We start from the raw sequence: 17,759 nt of genomic DNA on the forward strand, positions 1-17,759 counted from the left end.
ACTCATTATAAACAAATGGTTGCATTTGTGTGCAAGAGACTATGTGAGAGATAGTCATTGATTCTCATGCATCAAAGCTCTTGAAGGAATAAGAGTGTGTCGAACATGCCAATAAGTTGAGCTCATGTAGCACAACATTTTGGTTGTGTTGTTGTTGAGACCAAGGACACATCGACCATGAAGTCATCATGTATTACACATTTGAAATAGGAGAGATGCAAAAAGGCCCACTATGAAATGCAAATATTTAATTAGGATTTGAATTCATTAATGAAGGGAGTAAATTTTATTGGTAGGAAGATTGCAATTTCTTGTTAGTAAGAATCATCTACTTTACTTTGTTTGTTTGATTTTATCTTTTTATTTTACAATTTAAAAAAGTTGGAATGGTTTTGGATTTATTCATGGTTGTCATTGGATTCAAGAAATCATTGTATTTTCTAGAAGTCTAATTAGTGGTTAAGAAGAGAGAAAGAAGTAACAGAAAAACAAGGAGTGAAAAGGAGAAGAAGGAGAGAAGGAGAAGGAGAAGGAGAAGGAGAAGGAGAAGGAGAAGGAGAATAAGAATAGGAATAACGAAAGAAGAAAAAGGAGAGAAAAAGAAGAAAACAAGAAAAAGAAGAAGAAAGAGAAGAGGAAGGAGAGAAAGTAATAAAAGAAAGAGAGCAAAGTGTAAACAAAAGAGAAGAAGAAAAAGAAGGAGGAGAAAAAGAGAAGAGGAGAAAAAGGAGAAGGTGGTGGAGGAGAAGAAGAAGAAGAAGAAGTAGAAGAAGAAGCAGCAGCAGCAAATGGCCATGGGGGCAGAGGGTGGGAGGGAAATTCTCCCTCGCCCAAAAAAAAACACCAAAATAGTTACCCCCCTTTGGTATTGTGCAAGATCTCCATCATTGCCTTGCCTATCAACCACCTTTGTCTCTTTGCCTGATACCACCCTTATTATCCATGGTGGCAGCCTGCACTCACCATTGCACCATGATAGTGTCCATAGAGCCTTACCTATCAATCCACTTGTCATCTCTCTTGTCTCACCCTTGTCTTATCATGCCCATGCCTCAATGCCCTGTCAATTGCCCGTTGCCTAGCCATCGCCCTAAGCTCACCCTGTATAGGGCCACCATGGCCCAACATTCCCCTTCTCACCTCCTTGCCACCACATTGCTTGTGGTCATTGCCAACACCCACCCCATGGTCACTAACACCTTCACCCACATTACTTTCCTAGATACCACCCTAACTATCCCCAACACCTCCTTGCTCCACCTCATGTTGAGATGGTAAGCTCAACACTATGGACATTGATGATGGGCCACATGGTTAAATGGTCTATATGTCTACACTTAACACATCAATGGTCATTATGACTCTAACATGGCCAATCCCTTATTATATTTGGTTTGTTATACCTATCTATAGTTGGCTAAGTTATACTACTAGTCGATTAGTATAGTCAGTTATCCGTTGTTGACTTAGTAGGCCACTTTCCTTTATATTGTATCTTATCTATACTTTACATGCATTGCTTTGTGTGAAAAAAGAAAAAGAAAAAACTAGAAAAAAGAAAAAAAATGATATCCATCTCTCTTCTTGTGTTCTTAAGTGAGCTTCCTCTTATGTGTATGGTGTGTGTTTAGCATAACAGCTCAAGCAAGTCTCGCCACCATACAATTCATTACATGGTACCAAAGTGACACCACTGAGAGATGCTAGTTTTGAAAGCTGAAGTGAAGGAGAAGAAGCAAGGATTCAAGCAAGCAAGCAACACATAAGAAGATCTCTCATTCTTCCACTCTAGGAGAAGAAGTAAGGATTCATGCAAGCAAGCAAGCAACACATAAGAAGATCTCTCATTCTTCCACTCTTACTCTTGGATAGTGCATGTGGAGGCCCCAAAGCCAAGGTAGAGTAAAAAACTTAGATGATTCTGAGATTTGGTGTAAAATCAAAACATTGTACATTCTACACATATTCTCTTTGTGGGTTTCTTACTATATTTTTGGCTATCTGAGGCCGTTTTGGGTCCCATTTTACACCCGTAAAGTTGGAAACATCAGTTTTGGAGTACATTGCAATTTCAGTTATGTCAATTGAAAGTGGATATACATGTTATAGATTTCGAGTCTGTAAGTTTTGAGGTGTTTTCCACTAAGAAAATAGAAGTTTTATCTACAAATACATTACAGATTAGATATACTATTGAGTACTCAGTTAAAAAGGATGCTTAGTATATTGTTGTACACTTGTTGTAAAAGGTTGCAGAAGACTTGCTTAATCTTTTGTACTATCAACTTTGTGATAATAGCAAACAACACCAGAAACCCCATCATTACAAAGCTAGACAAGAACAAGTACCTATCATGAAACTTTTGTGTGACGAACTTCCTTATTGGAAGACTTCTTCGAGTTTGTTTCACGTGAAGAAAAGGAGACAGAGCTGAGTGACCTTGCGACTATACAATAATGAAAGCCATGGAAAGAATGAAATGAAAAAGAAAAAAAGATAATGTGTTTTCTATTTATAATAATTCATAATTCTATACTGGGACATATCAAAAATGAAGAAACTTCAGATGTAGCTTGGATAATTCTTTAGAACATGTTTTCAATAAATACAACGATACAAAAGATTCAACTCAAGCAATTGAATACTTTGAAAAAAGGGAAGATATGTATGTAAACGAGTATGTTTTGAAAGTGAGATACATTGTAGATACCTTAGAAACTATTGATATGATGCCCAATGATGATGATTTGGGTAGGCTTAATAATGAGAAGGCCTAAAAATGATTTGTCACTTCTGTGTATGTACGAAAGCCATTTCCAATTTTTGATGAGCTATCTCTCTCATAATCACTAAAGAGATCAATATCCAGGGTGAATAATCTGAAAGAAGTGGTGAATGAGTCCAATCATTATACTCCATTTTAGGAAGGGGATGTGTTAGATCTTCTTCAAGAGACCATGGTATAGGATGTGTTGGTGATAACCAGCAAAACAAGTTAAATCAAGAGTTTGATGAAATAAAAATTTTAGGGGGTCATGGAAACTTTAGAAGTAGGAGAAACTCTAGAGGAAGAAGTGGATGGCAAAATAAAGGTTCAAGCAATTCTAATATTGTTTGTCATTATTGTGACTGAACACATTATGTTGTAGCCTAATGTTATGCTAAGAAAGATGATATCCACAGTGATAAATTGAAGTAAGGAAACTATGTATCATCTTAAGATGCAATGGAAAAAAATGAGCAACTGTTTGTTATGCAACATATGACGGATGTTACAAGAAAGGGGACACATGATGATATATGGTATATTGATTCAGGCATAGGTTCAATCTAATACAAAAGCTTATTTTGTAGGAGACTTTAATTATAAGTGCTAGTTGGTCACAAAAGGAAGTAGAGTTGGTTGCATGTTCACTTTAGAACCTGAAATTCTTGTTATGAATGCTACTATATGTATGATAAAGACAAAGGAGTGGTTGCAGACATTGAAATATGGCACAAACATATTGGACATGCAAATGCATAAAGGCTAGCATTAATATAATCTAAAGGGTTTAAAGGGTTGGTTACAAGGTTTCATGCTTATTATAGAATTTCATAAAGTGTGTAAAGCATATCAGTTTGGTAAGTACGCAAGACAACCTTTTTCACATGATAGAGATGTGAGTAGATATATACTTGATATTGTGCATATAGTTTTTTTGGGGCCTACACAAAACATATCTCTTACTGTAAATATATATTTTATCATATTTATTAATAATTGTTCAAGAAAGCTGTGGATATATTTCATGAAGGAGAAGAGTAATGTGTTTGAGGAGTTCAAAACTTCCAAGCCTACTATTGAAACAAAAATAGGATTGAAAGTTAAGTAATGGAGGTCAAATGGAGGGGGAGAGTAACTCTCTAATGACTTTAGTGATTCTTAAGGTCTCATGGGATAAAGAGATAATTTATTTGTAGGTATATCCCATAGCAAAATGGGGTTGTAGAAAGGTAGGCATATTGCAGAAGTTGCATGGGTATTGATGGTGGCTGAAAAGAATTTGGCAAAACATTTTTTGTTTAAAGATGTTCATACTACTATATGTATTATGAATAGAACTTCCACAGTTGCAGTTCATGGAATAACCCTTGAAGAATGCTTTACAAGTAAGAAGCCCAATATATCATAATTGAAAGTGTTTAGTTGTAGTGCATATGTTCATGTGCCAAATGAGTTGCAAAAGAAGCTTGATCCAAAGGCTAAAAAATATGTTTTCATTGGATACTCCTTAGAGAAAAAATGTCATCATTGTTATAACCTTGTCATAGGTAATTTTAGAGTAAGTAAGGATGTTATTTTTTATGAGATGAGCAGTTCGTATGTATCTACTGGTGATACCTTGGATCCTAATGATGATCATGATAGTTATGCATAAAAAGAAAAGCAAGAATCATGGAGCCTTAGTGGACTAGAAACATAATCTAGTACTACGTCTATAGTTAGCTAGGAGACAAAGGAACAATCCAACATATTCAAGTGCATCTACTAGTGTTACAAGTAGAGACAAAGGGAAGAAGAAAGTGGCATATGGTAATGATGCATCTCCTAGCCATTTGGGGTTTAATGGAGATTCTAGTGGTTCAAAGATTTTGGATGATAAGCTTGGCATTTCTTTAGTTGGAATTCTAGGTATACAAAGAGCACATGATAATGTAAAGGTTTCACTAAGTGATCCAATGGTATGAAAGTCTAGCAAGGTTAGATACCCTATTAAAAGATTTGGTTTTGAAGGCTAGGTAGCTCACAATTATGCTTATATGGTAAAGATGGTTGATAATGTTGAGCCCACTTTCTTTAGGGTGTTGCTGATCATGCTCAATGGAATGCAACAATGGATGAGGAGATGGGTGCATTAAAGGCCAATAAGACTTGGGATCGAATACCATTACCTAAGGACAAGAAAGCTATTGGTTTTAAGTGGGTCTACAAAATTCAACAAAATGCAGATGGTTCTCTTAGCAAATATAAGTCTAGACTAGTCGCAAAAGACTATGCTCAAGCATATGGTATAGATTATGAAGAGACATTCAATCAAATTGTTAGGATGGCAAGTGTTAGATGTATGATTACTTTGACAGTAGCCAAAGATTAGAGTTTATAGCAAATGGATATAAACAATGACTTCTTTCTGCATGATGAATTGTAAGAAGAAATGTATATGCAACATCTAATAGGTTATGAGGATTTAGAGCATCCCACGTATGTGTGTATGTTAAAGAAAGTGCTCTATGGACTGAAGTAAGCACCTAGAGCATAGTTTGACAAGATCGGAGAGTATCTTGTCAAATTTGACTTTTATGTTTCTAATCCTAATCACTCAATTCATGTGAGAAAGGGAGATGCAAGTTTGGTCATCATAGTCATCTATGTGGATGACTGGATTGTTTTACATGTGGATGACTTGCCATGTGTGTGCATGTGTGTGTGTGTGTGTGTGTGTGTGTGTGTGTGTGTGTATGTAATAGTACTAAAAAATTATGAAGTTGATATTTTTGCATCATTAAAATGTATTTTGAAAATTAAAATTATATGCTTATAACTATATATGCTCTACATGAATGGTATTCCTCTATATATAGTAGAGATTATAAAAGGGTGTTGCAAAAGAGTTGTACAATATGGTGGTTGACATATGTAGAATTGATAGATGATCCCATACAAAATGCTATTGATATGTGAATAAACATATTTGATAATATGTCACAAACATGCCATTATCAATTGTACGGATTATTTATTGCTCATGCCTTATGAATCCACACCCCATGTGAATGCACCCTTAATAGGACATCCTCAAGCCAACCATGCAAACCCACCCTTTCCATCTCATCACAGAATCTTCTAGAAGATACGACACATCATTGTTTGCATCATCGATGATGTCATCATGAAAATTTCTATAAGATCTTTACCCATGCTCCAACATCTATAAAAGGAGGGCTCAAGGAGGGGCTAGCCATAGAGCTCCTTAGTGTTGCCAATGCCAGTCTTGGGGATCTCAAGGAGTCGAGACCTCCAAATAAGTAACTTTGAGTCCCAATTCTAGTTCTTATCTAGTCATGGTATCTAGCCTTGTCTTATCTTCCATTATACTCATTTTTTCTTGTCACCTTGTAATCTCATAGTATGAACTATCTTGTATCTTGTTCATCTTTATCAAGGAAGATCTTGTAATTCTGATATCTTGTATCCATACCTATCATCGCGGATTCCGAGATCCTTCATATCCTATCGAGTCCTATTGTCTATACCTATGGTCCCGGATTGTGGGATTTTTTGTATCTTGTTATCATTGTACTTGTGCCCCTATGTGGGATTATCTTGAAATCAAATCTCACATCTAGTCTAGTCTCTCAAGAAAAATCTAGTACTCCCGTAATAGTTTGGCAAGACTACTTTCTAGCCCTATTGAGCACCATGTAGGTGACCCTTGAAAGAATGGTGACCTCCTTCAAAACCTCAAATAACAAATTAAAGGCTTGAATGAACAATAAGCACAAGTTCAAATAGAACATCTTATACATCTAGGCCCTGCACTTCAAGAGATGCAATACCAGATCTGAGACTTACAAAATAGCAGAATAAGTGATCAAATGATTCTGCATGTTTATCAACCCCCAACAAGAGAAACCAAGATTAGCATGTTAGAGAAGTTCAATGGTAGTCATTCAAAGTTCAGGAGATTCATACAACAAGTGAAGCTCTGTATCTGCATGCAATTGGATAGGTATCCAGATGATACTTCCAAGGTGGGATTAATTGGGATTTTTCTTTGTGCTCAAACTTTATCATGGTGCACCTCAATCTTGGAAAAGAATATGCTAGTACTTCATAACTATGGGGCATTTCTTGCAAGCTTACTTCCACATTTGGAGATGCAAACACCAGTTGAGTAGTATAAACGGAAATTCATAAACTATGACAAGGTAACTGCCTGCCTCTACTTATGCATATTAATTTATGCAATTAATCTATGACCTCACTTGGCATGAGGAATATTTCATCAGCCAATTTAGATGGGGTATTTGAGATAACATCAAGGACCTCATGCTCACTATGCCTGAGGCAAGAACACTCAATGATTATAACATCATGGAAGCCATCCAAGAAGCCATCCAATGTGATAATATACTGTTCAAGAGGAAGCAAGAAAATCAAGAAGTATTAATCCCTTGCCAATAGGACCCAGTCCCAATCAGAGAAGAAATCAAGCTTGAACCAATGGAAATAGATAATACTAGATTCTAGCCCTTGATCCCATAAGAAAAGCAAAGATGAAGAGAGAATCATCTACGCCTATATTGTGAAACCCTAGATACATTGCCTAAATTTCCTAAATAAGAGGGAAAGAACCTCAAGAGTTGTTGCAACCATCCTTGAGAAGGAAAATGAGGATGTCGAGGTGTGAATGAGACCATACAACCAGACCTTGATATAAGAAAGGGTCTCTTGATCCCAACCACATCCATGGAAACTTTCCTTGTCACAATCTAAATGATCTTGCCAAGAAAGACCCTTTTCCTCAAAGCCTTCTCGACTTCTAGGCTTACGCATGTTTCATTGGTGATGGCTTAGTGAATAGATACCAGATTCTAGTACTCCAAAAGACTAATCATGCACCAGCTAAAGTCATGGATGGAAGACCTATAGCATCTCGAGATATTACCAAGGAAATCTGACTACTCATGGTAACTCTTGGTGATCATAAATCTCGTGTATGCTTTAATATCATATCCAGTCCCACAAATCCAATCATCCTTGGGATGCCTTGGCTAAAGAAACACAACCCAAAAATTGATTGGGTTAAGCAAAAGATTACACGTAATGAAAATCAGGGAAAGTCAGTATATCTAGGAGCCAAAGCCTTTATGCACACAGTAAGGCAGGAACCGACCTACATGATATACTATATACTAGCTCAAGAATCTAGTAAGGATAAGTGAAGCTACCAAGCCATTATCAAGAATTTCAAGATGTCTTTGAAAAAAAGAATGTAGATCTCTTGCTCGAACATCGACCATATGATTGTTCTTTTGAACTCCATGAGGGGGACTCAACTACTTTCTGGATCCATCTATAGGCTATTTCCTGATGAACTACACAAGAACATTTACGAGAACTTAGCCAAGGGGTTCATTAGGCACTCAAAGTCTCGTGGTAGAGCCCCAATTCTAGTCATGAAGAAGAAAGACGAGTCGCTTTGAATGTTTGTGGTTTATTGAGAACTCAACAAGATAATAGTCAAGGATCGATACCATTTTTTGTTTTGATACTAGAGCTTTTGGAACGCCTTGGAAAATCCTAGAACTTCACAAAGATTCATCTATGAGGGGCTTACAATCTTGCACAGATCATAGAAGGGGACGAATGGAAGACAACCTTCCACACAATGTATGGTCACTTGGAGTATGTTGTTATGCCATTAGGTCTCACAATGTTCTTGTAGTGTTCCAACACATGATAAATGATATCTTCCAAGAGTATCCATATCATTTTATAGTAATATACTTGGATGATATCTTGATATTCTCAAAAGATCCAAAGGAGCATGAGCACCATGCAAAATTAGTTTTGAAAAAGCTCAGAGAAAAAGGACTATATGCAAAACTTGAGAAGTGTTTCTTCCATCAGACATAAGTGGACTTCTTTGAATACCATGTCTCCCAGAGAGGAATCTTTATGGAACCCAAGAAGATTGAGACTATTCTTGACTAGCAGACACCCACGTGTCTGTGATGTTCAATGCTTTCTTGACTTTACCAACTTCTACATTATATTTATCAAGGATTACTCAAAGATAGTCATACACCAAACTCAGAGGAAACAAGTTCTCATGGACCCCAAAAGCCGAGAAGGCCTTGTAGACCCTAAAGACCACATTTACCACCACTGCCCCAATCCTACTCCACTTGGATCCTACCAAGCCATTTAAGATCCTTATCCTCACCTCTCAACACTCAGCAAGAAAATATTGTACTCCACTCCACCCATCCAAATTCTCACAATCGGTCAAGAAATGATGGTCCTCAAGATGTCGATCAAGAAAACCACCCATATCGCAACTGCTGGTGTCCTTCATGACCCTCAAACTCACCCAACCACCTTACCACTTAACCAAATCTCCTAATTTAGCGATGAATATCCTAACTCTCGTGCGTGCAAGAAACAATGAGTGCTCAATGAAAGGTGCTCTCTCAAGTGCATGTGCAGCTAACATTTACTGCATATAGCTATAGTGGGCCACCTCATGTTGTGCTAGCACTCAATGATGGTGCAAAAACGTTCATAAATCCAACCCATGGCATGGAAATATTTGGAAAAATCAGGAGATGAACCGTGAGTGTAGTGTATCGACAACTGCTACATTGTCTTGATGATGTGCGTCCACTACTGTGAAGCCACTTTGGAGTATCCTCATTTTGTCACTTTTCTCGTTTGTTCTTAAAAGTTGTTGGTGTTACAAAATATTTAGAGACATGCTATCTTTTACATGTTAAAACAAAGAAACCTAGTTTGGAAATAGAGCTTTTTGTGGCCAACACAATTGTGGACATGTGTGGTAAATGCCAATTTCTTGCAGAAGCACGGCAAGTGTTTGATAGGATTCCTATGAAAATTGAAAGTTCGTGGAATGCATTCACCACAGCATATGCTGAACATGGATTTTGTGAAGAAGCATTGATGTGTTTCAAAGAAATGAAGCTCACAGGCTAGCAACTTCATTTGGAACTAATGAAAGAGAGGATTGGAAGAGAGGTCTATGTAGATCTAGATGGAATTGCATGGAATGCACTGATTGCATGATATGTTGAACATGGGCTTAAAAAGGAAGCATTGAATTGTCTTCTGCATGAAATGGACCTTGAGAGGTCTTACTATGCGTGTTATCACGTTTGTCTGCAGCTTGAAAGCTTGTGGCACTTTTGATGTCTCTATTTTGGAGATGCTGGAATGTGTGTTTGAGGTGAAAGCCAACAATGGTGGCATTTTCCTTGGTGGTGAATATTTCAACAATGCACTGATTAAGCATTTTGTTCAAGAGTTCAACAAGCAAGAAGGCATGGTCATCACAAAAGATGACCTTGCTCTTCAAAGGTTGTGTGAGGCTACTGAAAAAGGTAAAGTTGAGCTCTCTACTTCCATGAAAATAGACATACAATTTCCCTTTCTTATGGCTCATGCAACTAGTCTGAAGCATTTCAACCTCACCCTAACATGATCCAAGCTTGAGGCCCAGGTGATGGACCTGATTGAAAGAACTTGCAAACTATGCAATGATTGTCTAGAAAAAGGAGGGTTGAAACCTAGTGAGCTAGATGAAGTACTCTTGGTTGGGGAAGTGACCCAAATGCCTAGGGTTTGTGATTTTGTAGCCAATATATCTAGTAAAGATCCAAACAAAAATTTTAATGGTGGATGAAGCTATTGCCATGGGTGCTTCCATTGAAGCAGGGGTTCTTCGAGGTGACGTCAAAGTCATCTTACTTTTAGATGTGCCACCTCTATCTTGTTTTAAAAATGCTCGACAAGGTTTTGGGTAGGACGAGGAGGATTTTTAAAAAAAAGGAAGATCAGCATTAAAAAGGAAGGGTAGATTTCTTTCTATTTTCTCCCTCACGTAGAGGACAACATTGGAAGGGTGGTGGTCGAGCATGAAATTATGGTGCCCTGAGTGGAGCTTAGCTACCAAGAATTAATTTGGAAAACTCCTCGAGTTTGTGTTATCGTCACATTGAATTATGTAATTCGATGATGTTGAAGTTGAAGTATTGGAGTCATCTACTTATTTCTAGGAACTGGAGGTTGAGCACATACTCATAACCCTCTTCTTCATTGTTGATATAGTCCAAGCTATGGCTATGACCAAAGTCCAAGTAGTTGAAGTCCTGCAGGTTATGATCATAGTGCTACATCATCGACAGATGAATGAGAGGAGTTTCAATCAGCATTCTGTGGTTGATAGCCAATGCATGACTGATATTATTGGAATTGAAGAAGGGAAAGGATAGCAGAGCACCAAAGAAGATTTGCATGAATTTGTTGACGTATATGAAGGTCCAAGCTTTATGATTGGAGGAGCGCGTCTTTTCGACAATTTGTGCCTTGAAGGGAACATAAATCTATGTTGGCTTCATCTTCTTATTCAAACAAAATTTATCCTTAGCTCATGAACTTACTTTGAGAATTCTTCTTGCATCTAAACTTCTTCTTCTCAATGAGTTTGCCTTGAGTTAAGCACTCTTCATCATCTTTTGCTCCCATCTTTCTAAGCGTCCCTGCAGCGCGTGACTTTCACAAATCCCCATGTGAATTCCATGCGACAATGTGAAGTACTCGTGAACCCGTAATCCCTATGATGTGCAAGAATCTTAGCATGAAAAGTTACATATTCCACAATGTTTAGCAACTATCAAGGAACTCCAATTCCAACTTGTCCAAAAATATACCAAACTCGACCAAGGTCATCAAGTTTCCACACTCAAAAAATCCAAAAAAAATGACTAAAACAAATCCTAACCCAACAAACATGGAAAATCCAAATACAAAACAATAAAGAAAACAATCACACAAATGACTAAGCTAGCAAAAAATCCAACCTATCTACACTTTTCCTAGGGGTTTTGCATTTTCATGAAGATGCTTGACACTGCTTCCCTTCTAGCTTAGAGATCACATAAATCTTGCCATTCATTTGAGGTTGTAAAGCATATAGAAAACTATATGTTTATGTATGAAGCTTAAGGTGAACTGACCCTCAAGCATAATTAACACAATTCACCCTACCAGGTAAACACTCTGGTCTTGCAAAGGATCTATGAGACCATCATTAGATGTGTGTGGATCTTATCCCTATGAAATTGTGTCTAGTAAATGGTAGCCCACAATACCCATTAAATAGTGATTAAATATAAAATAAATATTTATTTCATAAGTTTTCTACCACACAAGAACTTTTATCCAAAACTGCATTTTCTCGTTGGATAGTAGGGATTCATATCATTGTAGCTTTCTAACTCTCATCCAAGTTGACATGGAGTACAACATTAATTTCTAAATTAGAAGGGTTATAGAGAGAAGAACCATTTGAAGATTTAATCTAGGAAACTGATTGATATTTTTTATGTTGTTGGTCATATACATACATAGCACAGATGCACAAACACACGTATGTGTGTATCATGTGATTATGTGTGGCTAGCTTCTCTATCCTACACCACGTTGTCTTATTTTAAAACTATCAATGTGTACCATACATATCCATAATATGTGTATATAACTATGAGGCTAAGGGGATTTATGATGAAAAGTACATGTTCCCCCACCTATTCTTGAATGGATAAGGCTGTTGACAGTCACCCACCTAGTTATCTATATAGAATGAAGGTAGCGCAAATAATAATTCACATATATTATCAATTGGAAAAATGTAATTGGAACTTGGTGGTAAAAGTCATGTTCTAGTCCTAATTCTTTATTATGTTAAATTATCAAGGCTCAAAATCTCCAAACCACTCTTTCACATTGCACACACATGTATGATCATATTGGCAACTCCCAACTCATCGTATGTGCAACACTTGAATATAAAACACATTTTGAGATTTGAGAGGTGAGGAGACAGTCAAAGGAAGGGAGCAAGGAAAATGAACCATACCATTAATTTTGCATATATCAATCTATATGCCTCCGTATTCTATATGTTTTCATACAATTATTTTTTGAGTGATCTTAAAAGAAAAAAAATAGAATATCAAAATCATGCTTTAATTGTTATTAAAAATATACCTGCTTATGTACTCTTAAAAATGCTCCCCACACAAAGATTCAAACTTGCAAGAAATGGAGCCCCTATCAAACCCATGCATTGTAGAGATATCAAGCATAGGTATAGAATGATGACTTGAATGTTATTCTAATGAGTGCATTATGCTACTACAAAGATGTGTGTGTGTGCACGCGTGAGTATGTGTGTGCAAATCATATGTGCTTCAAGGTTATCAAATGCTCAAAGTTGGATTTGTTTTAAGTTGCATCCATGAATATTGTCTTTGTCAAAAACTTAGAATTCATTTTAGATGTATGTTTTGAGTTTATAAAATATGTGCTAAGCTTTAAGAGGGTGAAATGAGGGTCACGAGGTAAGAGAATTACATGTACCATTTATTTTGCATATCTCAATCCACATATGTGTGTGCACATATATTTACACAAATATTTGTTGGAAAATCTCAAAGGTTTTGTAGTTTCATGGATGTTATATCTAAGATTTTATTTATGTGTACCAATAGGATTTCTATAAACACATGCACACATGCATGAGATTAAAAAAGCTTTGTAACTAGAAAGTAATAGATTTTAAAACACACTCTTAATATCACTTGAATTCACACACACACACACACACACAAACATGCATAGACATGCTAGTGGTTGAGGTGGAATTGAGCCAAACAGTGATGGTTCGAGGGATAGCGAATTAGACAATTGTGTCTCTAAGGGTAACTCCGTAGTCTGATCTGTGTGTCCAGTGCTGCTTTGGGATATTGAGGGTGGCTCTAGTGGCATAGATGGTGCATTGTTTTCCTCTTACGCAGCGAGTGCCAAGCTCTTTAAACTTAGATGATTCCGAGGTATCAAGCTGTTACATTGGTTGATAGATTGGTTGGGGTTTTTTTTACTAAAATCATCACGGGTTCTGTAGGCTTTGCAGCTTGGGATTCGTGGGTGTTCACTGCATTAGCAAGGGTGGGGCTTCCTGGAGATGGGGTGGCAAGCAATCGTCGTGGTTGGACTATGCTCCTAGGATCTCCCTTCTTTGGCACCCATATCCATGTGTTGCCTTCGTAGTATCCTTGGGGATCTATCATGGCTTGATTGTGCGCGTATATCGATAGCATCAGGTCAATCTCTTAGAGTTCAGGACAGGAAGAATAGGGGTGGGGTCAATGCTTGATGGAGGGAGCGAATGGAAAGTGATGATAGGAAGACAACGAACTGAGATAGCGGACTGAGGAGCGACAAAGCTGCTGCAATACGAGAGGGGATTGAACACAACAGTCAGTCGCGGACAAAGGAGACGGTGAAGCTGGAGCAAGGCAGAAGACAGACATGGAGGTGACAAAGACAAAGTTGTAGCGATGACAACCAAGGAGAGGATGGCAGGAACGAGAAGAGGACTAGAAGCATCAGCGAGCTCTAGATGACGAAAGAGAAGCCGAAGATAGACGGGAAACGATGGAGGGGCTGCCGTCAACAAATTCGACGGACGTTCGATGGAGTAAGAGGGAGGCTGTGCTCGACTATCATGATGATCATGCTCTTTGAAACTGCTACAGCGAGTCCTTACTTCTATGGCATAGAGAGCATTGTTATTAGTACATGTGGCAGCAACTAGCATCGACATCATTGATCTGTGATTAGAGAAAGGAGAGAAGCGCAAAATCAACTGCAAGAGGACATCCTGTAGCCATACAGCAGAAGAGCTCAATCAAGTTGACCCATGAAGTCGATGCGATGATCCTTTTGTTTTGGAGGCCTTTCATGGTGCTGCTTGACTACAAGCTGATACGACCAAGGGATATCACGGAGAAGACAGTATGCCTGGAACGTATGGACCGATTGATACTGCAGAACAAGATGATCCTTCGATTATTGGTCCAAAAAAACCCTTTCTGGCTCGTATGATATGCAATAAACGACTTACAGAAAATGCAGATGACAGAGATGTTCATCATATCGAATTTGATCTTAAAAGTTCCGGCTTGAATAATACCTCTGGAGAGACCTCTCTGATGGCACAAATGATAAAATTGAGGCAGTTATAGAAACTAGTGTTTGCCCGAGGCTTGTTGCATTGCTTCTGCATCCATCTCCATTGGTCCTCATCCATGCGTTACGAACAGTGGGCAATATTGTCACAGGGGATGATGCACAGACACAGTATCTTCTCAACCACGATGTACTTCCCTGCCTTCTAAATTTGCTCACTTACAACAACCACAAAAGAAGCATAAAAAAGGAAGCATGTTGGACCATATCAAATATAACTGTTGGGAACAAAGAGCAAATTCAGGCCGTTATTGATGCAAACATCATCCCTTCTCTTGTATCATTGCTTGGTACAACAGAATTTGAGATTAAAAAAGAGGCAGCTTGGGCTATATCAAATGCTACATCGGGTGGTACACACGAACAGATAAAGTGCCTTATAAGCCAAGGTTGCATCAAGCCATTGTGTGATCTATTGACCTGTTCGGATCCTCGAATTGTGACGGTGTGTTTGGAAGGATTAGAAAACATATTGAGGATTGGGGAAGCCGAGAAGGACCTTGGTAATATAGGTGGCATCAATTTGTATTCTCAGTATATTGATGAAGCAGAAGGCGTTGAAAAGATTGAGACTTTACAGACCCATGACAATTCTGACATTTATGAGAAGGCATTGAAGCTCTTGGAAACATAATGGCTGGATGAGGAGGAAGATGAGAATGTTGCTTCTGATAAATTACAGCTGCTTTCCGGAGAGTTAATGAGTTATGGTTAGCTCTAGCTTTTTCTAACACTGTTTGACCTCAGACCTGCTCAATTAGCATCAGTCTGTGCAAGTCTTGTCTCAAGAGGCATCAAATTTCGCAGTGATACAATAGTGAGTGACATCTACAAACCATCAAATGAAGTGCAACAATCAATTGGTGTATTGAGGGAAACAATCATGATTTGACGAGCTATTCTCAGTTTTCATACTGCTCATGAGAGGGTGGAACAGATTTGTCAATTGTTGCAATCACATATAGATGATGCAAAGCAGGCAGAAACTGTTGTCAATTGTGTGCATTTGAAATCTTGCTTCTCATAAGCTTGGACTCTAATAAGAGCTTGTATACATGGCATGGGTCAATTGCATAGATCACATGTGGTTTGTTATGATGTTTCTCTATGCTCAGAGATAACTTGGCAGTAATACAAATGTTACTTGGTATCATATTTGTCTTGATTATTTGCTTCGATTGATCTTCTGTCTTGAAATTTCTCAAGAACCTCTGTGGTTGCGACTTTGCTTTCGAAAACCCTTCGACACCGGGCGCCCACTTGGTAGCATTTCTATGAGGAGGGACTCATCACGAAGGAACAATATAATCGTGCCATGAGGATTCTACAACCAGAAGAGGTATGTTTTATTTTTTACATGAAAAGTATAGGTAACTCTAATTTATTGTTTGTAATGGTATTTATATACCTTAATCCTTTGTGTAGGCGAACCCTGATGCAGTTGAGGATAGCGAAGGGGGGACTAGCAGTAGCAGTGGCGGCAGCGGTAGCGGCACAGGCAGCGGTGGTGTTAGCGATGATGATGCCTCTTCTGAGGAGATGTAGAGGAGCCCCATGCATGTATGTCTCCCCTTGGCTTGTAGTTTTCATTTTTTATATGTATTACTTTCAGCTAGTGCTTGCGACCATGACCATGCTTGAGGTCATAAGCACTAGAACTCATCATGTAAAAATGTTTCATCTATATATATGAAATTTCGTGTTCTACATACATTGTTTTGTTTTCAGTACAAAAATATTCGAAATAATCTTTCTCTGTTTTCCCTAAGTCTTTGGTTTTTTTTAAATATCTCTATTTTGCACGTCTATCAGCGAGTATAAATTGCAGGAAAAATGCGTGTCTATTCTCGTCAAAAACTTGCAGAGTAAACGCTTTTTTAGATGCGCAGTTACATGCGTGTATAGACGCATAATATGAATATATCCAATTTTTTATAAATATGATTATATATTTACAGAGTGCATCAATAGGCGCGTCTATATGGGCGTGCAAGTTTCACTATAAGTGCCCTTTTAGACGCAAAATTTTAGACGCAGCAGTAGACGCGGTAATAAACGCGCCCGATATTTTTTAACACAGTTCAAATATTGCGTCTACAAGCGCGTCTATGGAGCTTTTTTGTTGTAGTGTATTGATATGCTCATTCATCTCCATGTTCTTATACATCACTCAAGAATCAAATGTTTTACTATTTTTCATTCCTTAACTAGAAAAGTAAGAAAACATTGCTAAGGTAAAATCTTATTGATGAAGCTTGTTAAGATGATGTCCTTTCTAGGTTATAGAACTTGGTCATCAAAGTAGCCATGTGATGTTACAACAATCTACAAGTTTGAACAAAGGTGGAAGGGTACCCAGAGATGGGATATATATTATTCTCAAAGAGCTAGGAATTTGGAATCATCGTTGTATTATTTCATAAAAAGACAAAGAGACCATTCTTGAAGCTTATATCTAGGTCGTTGCTTGATTGATTGAAAGTAGCCAAATTCATGTTGCCGCACCAGGCTTTTGTTTAGAAGGACTTGTGGTTGATTTTTATATTGAGCAAACGCATCCTTGGAAGGAAAACACCAAGTTTGGAAGTTGTTCTTGAAAAGATAGGTTTTACCATTATGTACTCGTTACTAGGAAAAACACAAAATGATATGAGAAGCAAGCCCTGCATGGAGTGGAGCAGCCTCTTTCGCTCGCTTATTAGTAATACGGCTTGTAATTTATGGCTTATTAGTAATACATAATACGGCTTGTAATTTATGGCGCTATTAATTCTTGCTACCTACTGAGTTAGACGTTGGTGGCAAGGCTGGCGCCGAGGGTGAAGACGCCATGGATAAAGGCAGCGACGTGGGCGCTGACGGTGCCGCTGACGGTGCCGTCAA

At 37.9% G+C, this 17,759-nt stretch overlaps 1 pseudogene; it reads left to right on the top strand.

The window, feature by feature from the left end:
• Nucleotides 1–14,561: 14,561 nt before the first annotated feature.
• On the top strand, nt 14,562–15,591 carry LOC148011467 (importin subunit alpha-1b pseudogene; annotated as a pseudogene).
• Nucleotides 15,592–17,759: the final 2,168 nt, after the last annotated feature.

This window comes from Lygodium microphyllum, chromosome 28 (assembly GCF_053477565.2).
Source record: "Lygodium microphyllum isolate KBCC chromosome 28, Lygodium_microphyllum_v1.1.10, whole genome shotgun sequence".
Taxonomy (NCBI): domain Eukaryota; kingdom Viridiplantae; phylum Streptophyta; class Polypodiopsida; order Schizaeales; family Lygodiaceae; genus Lygodium; species Lygodium microphyllum.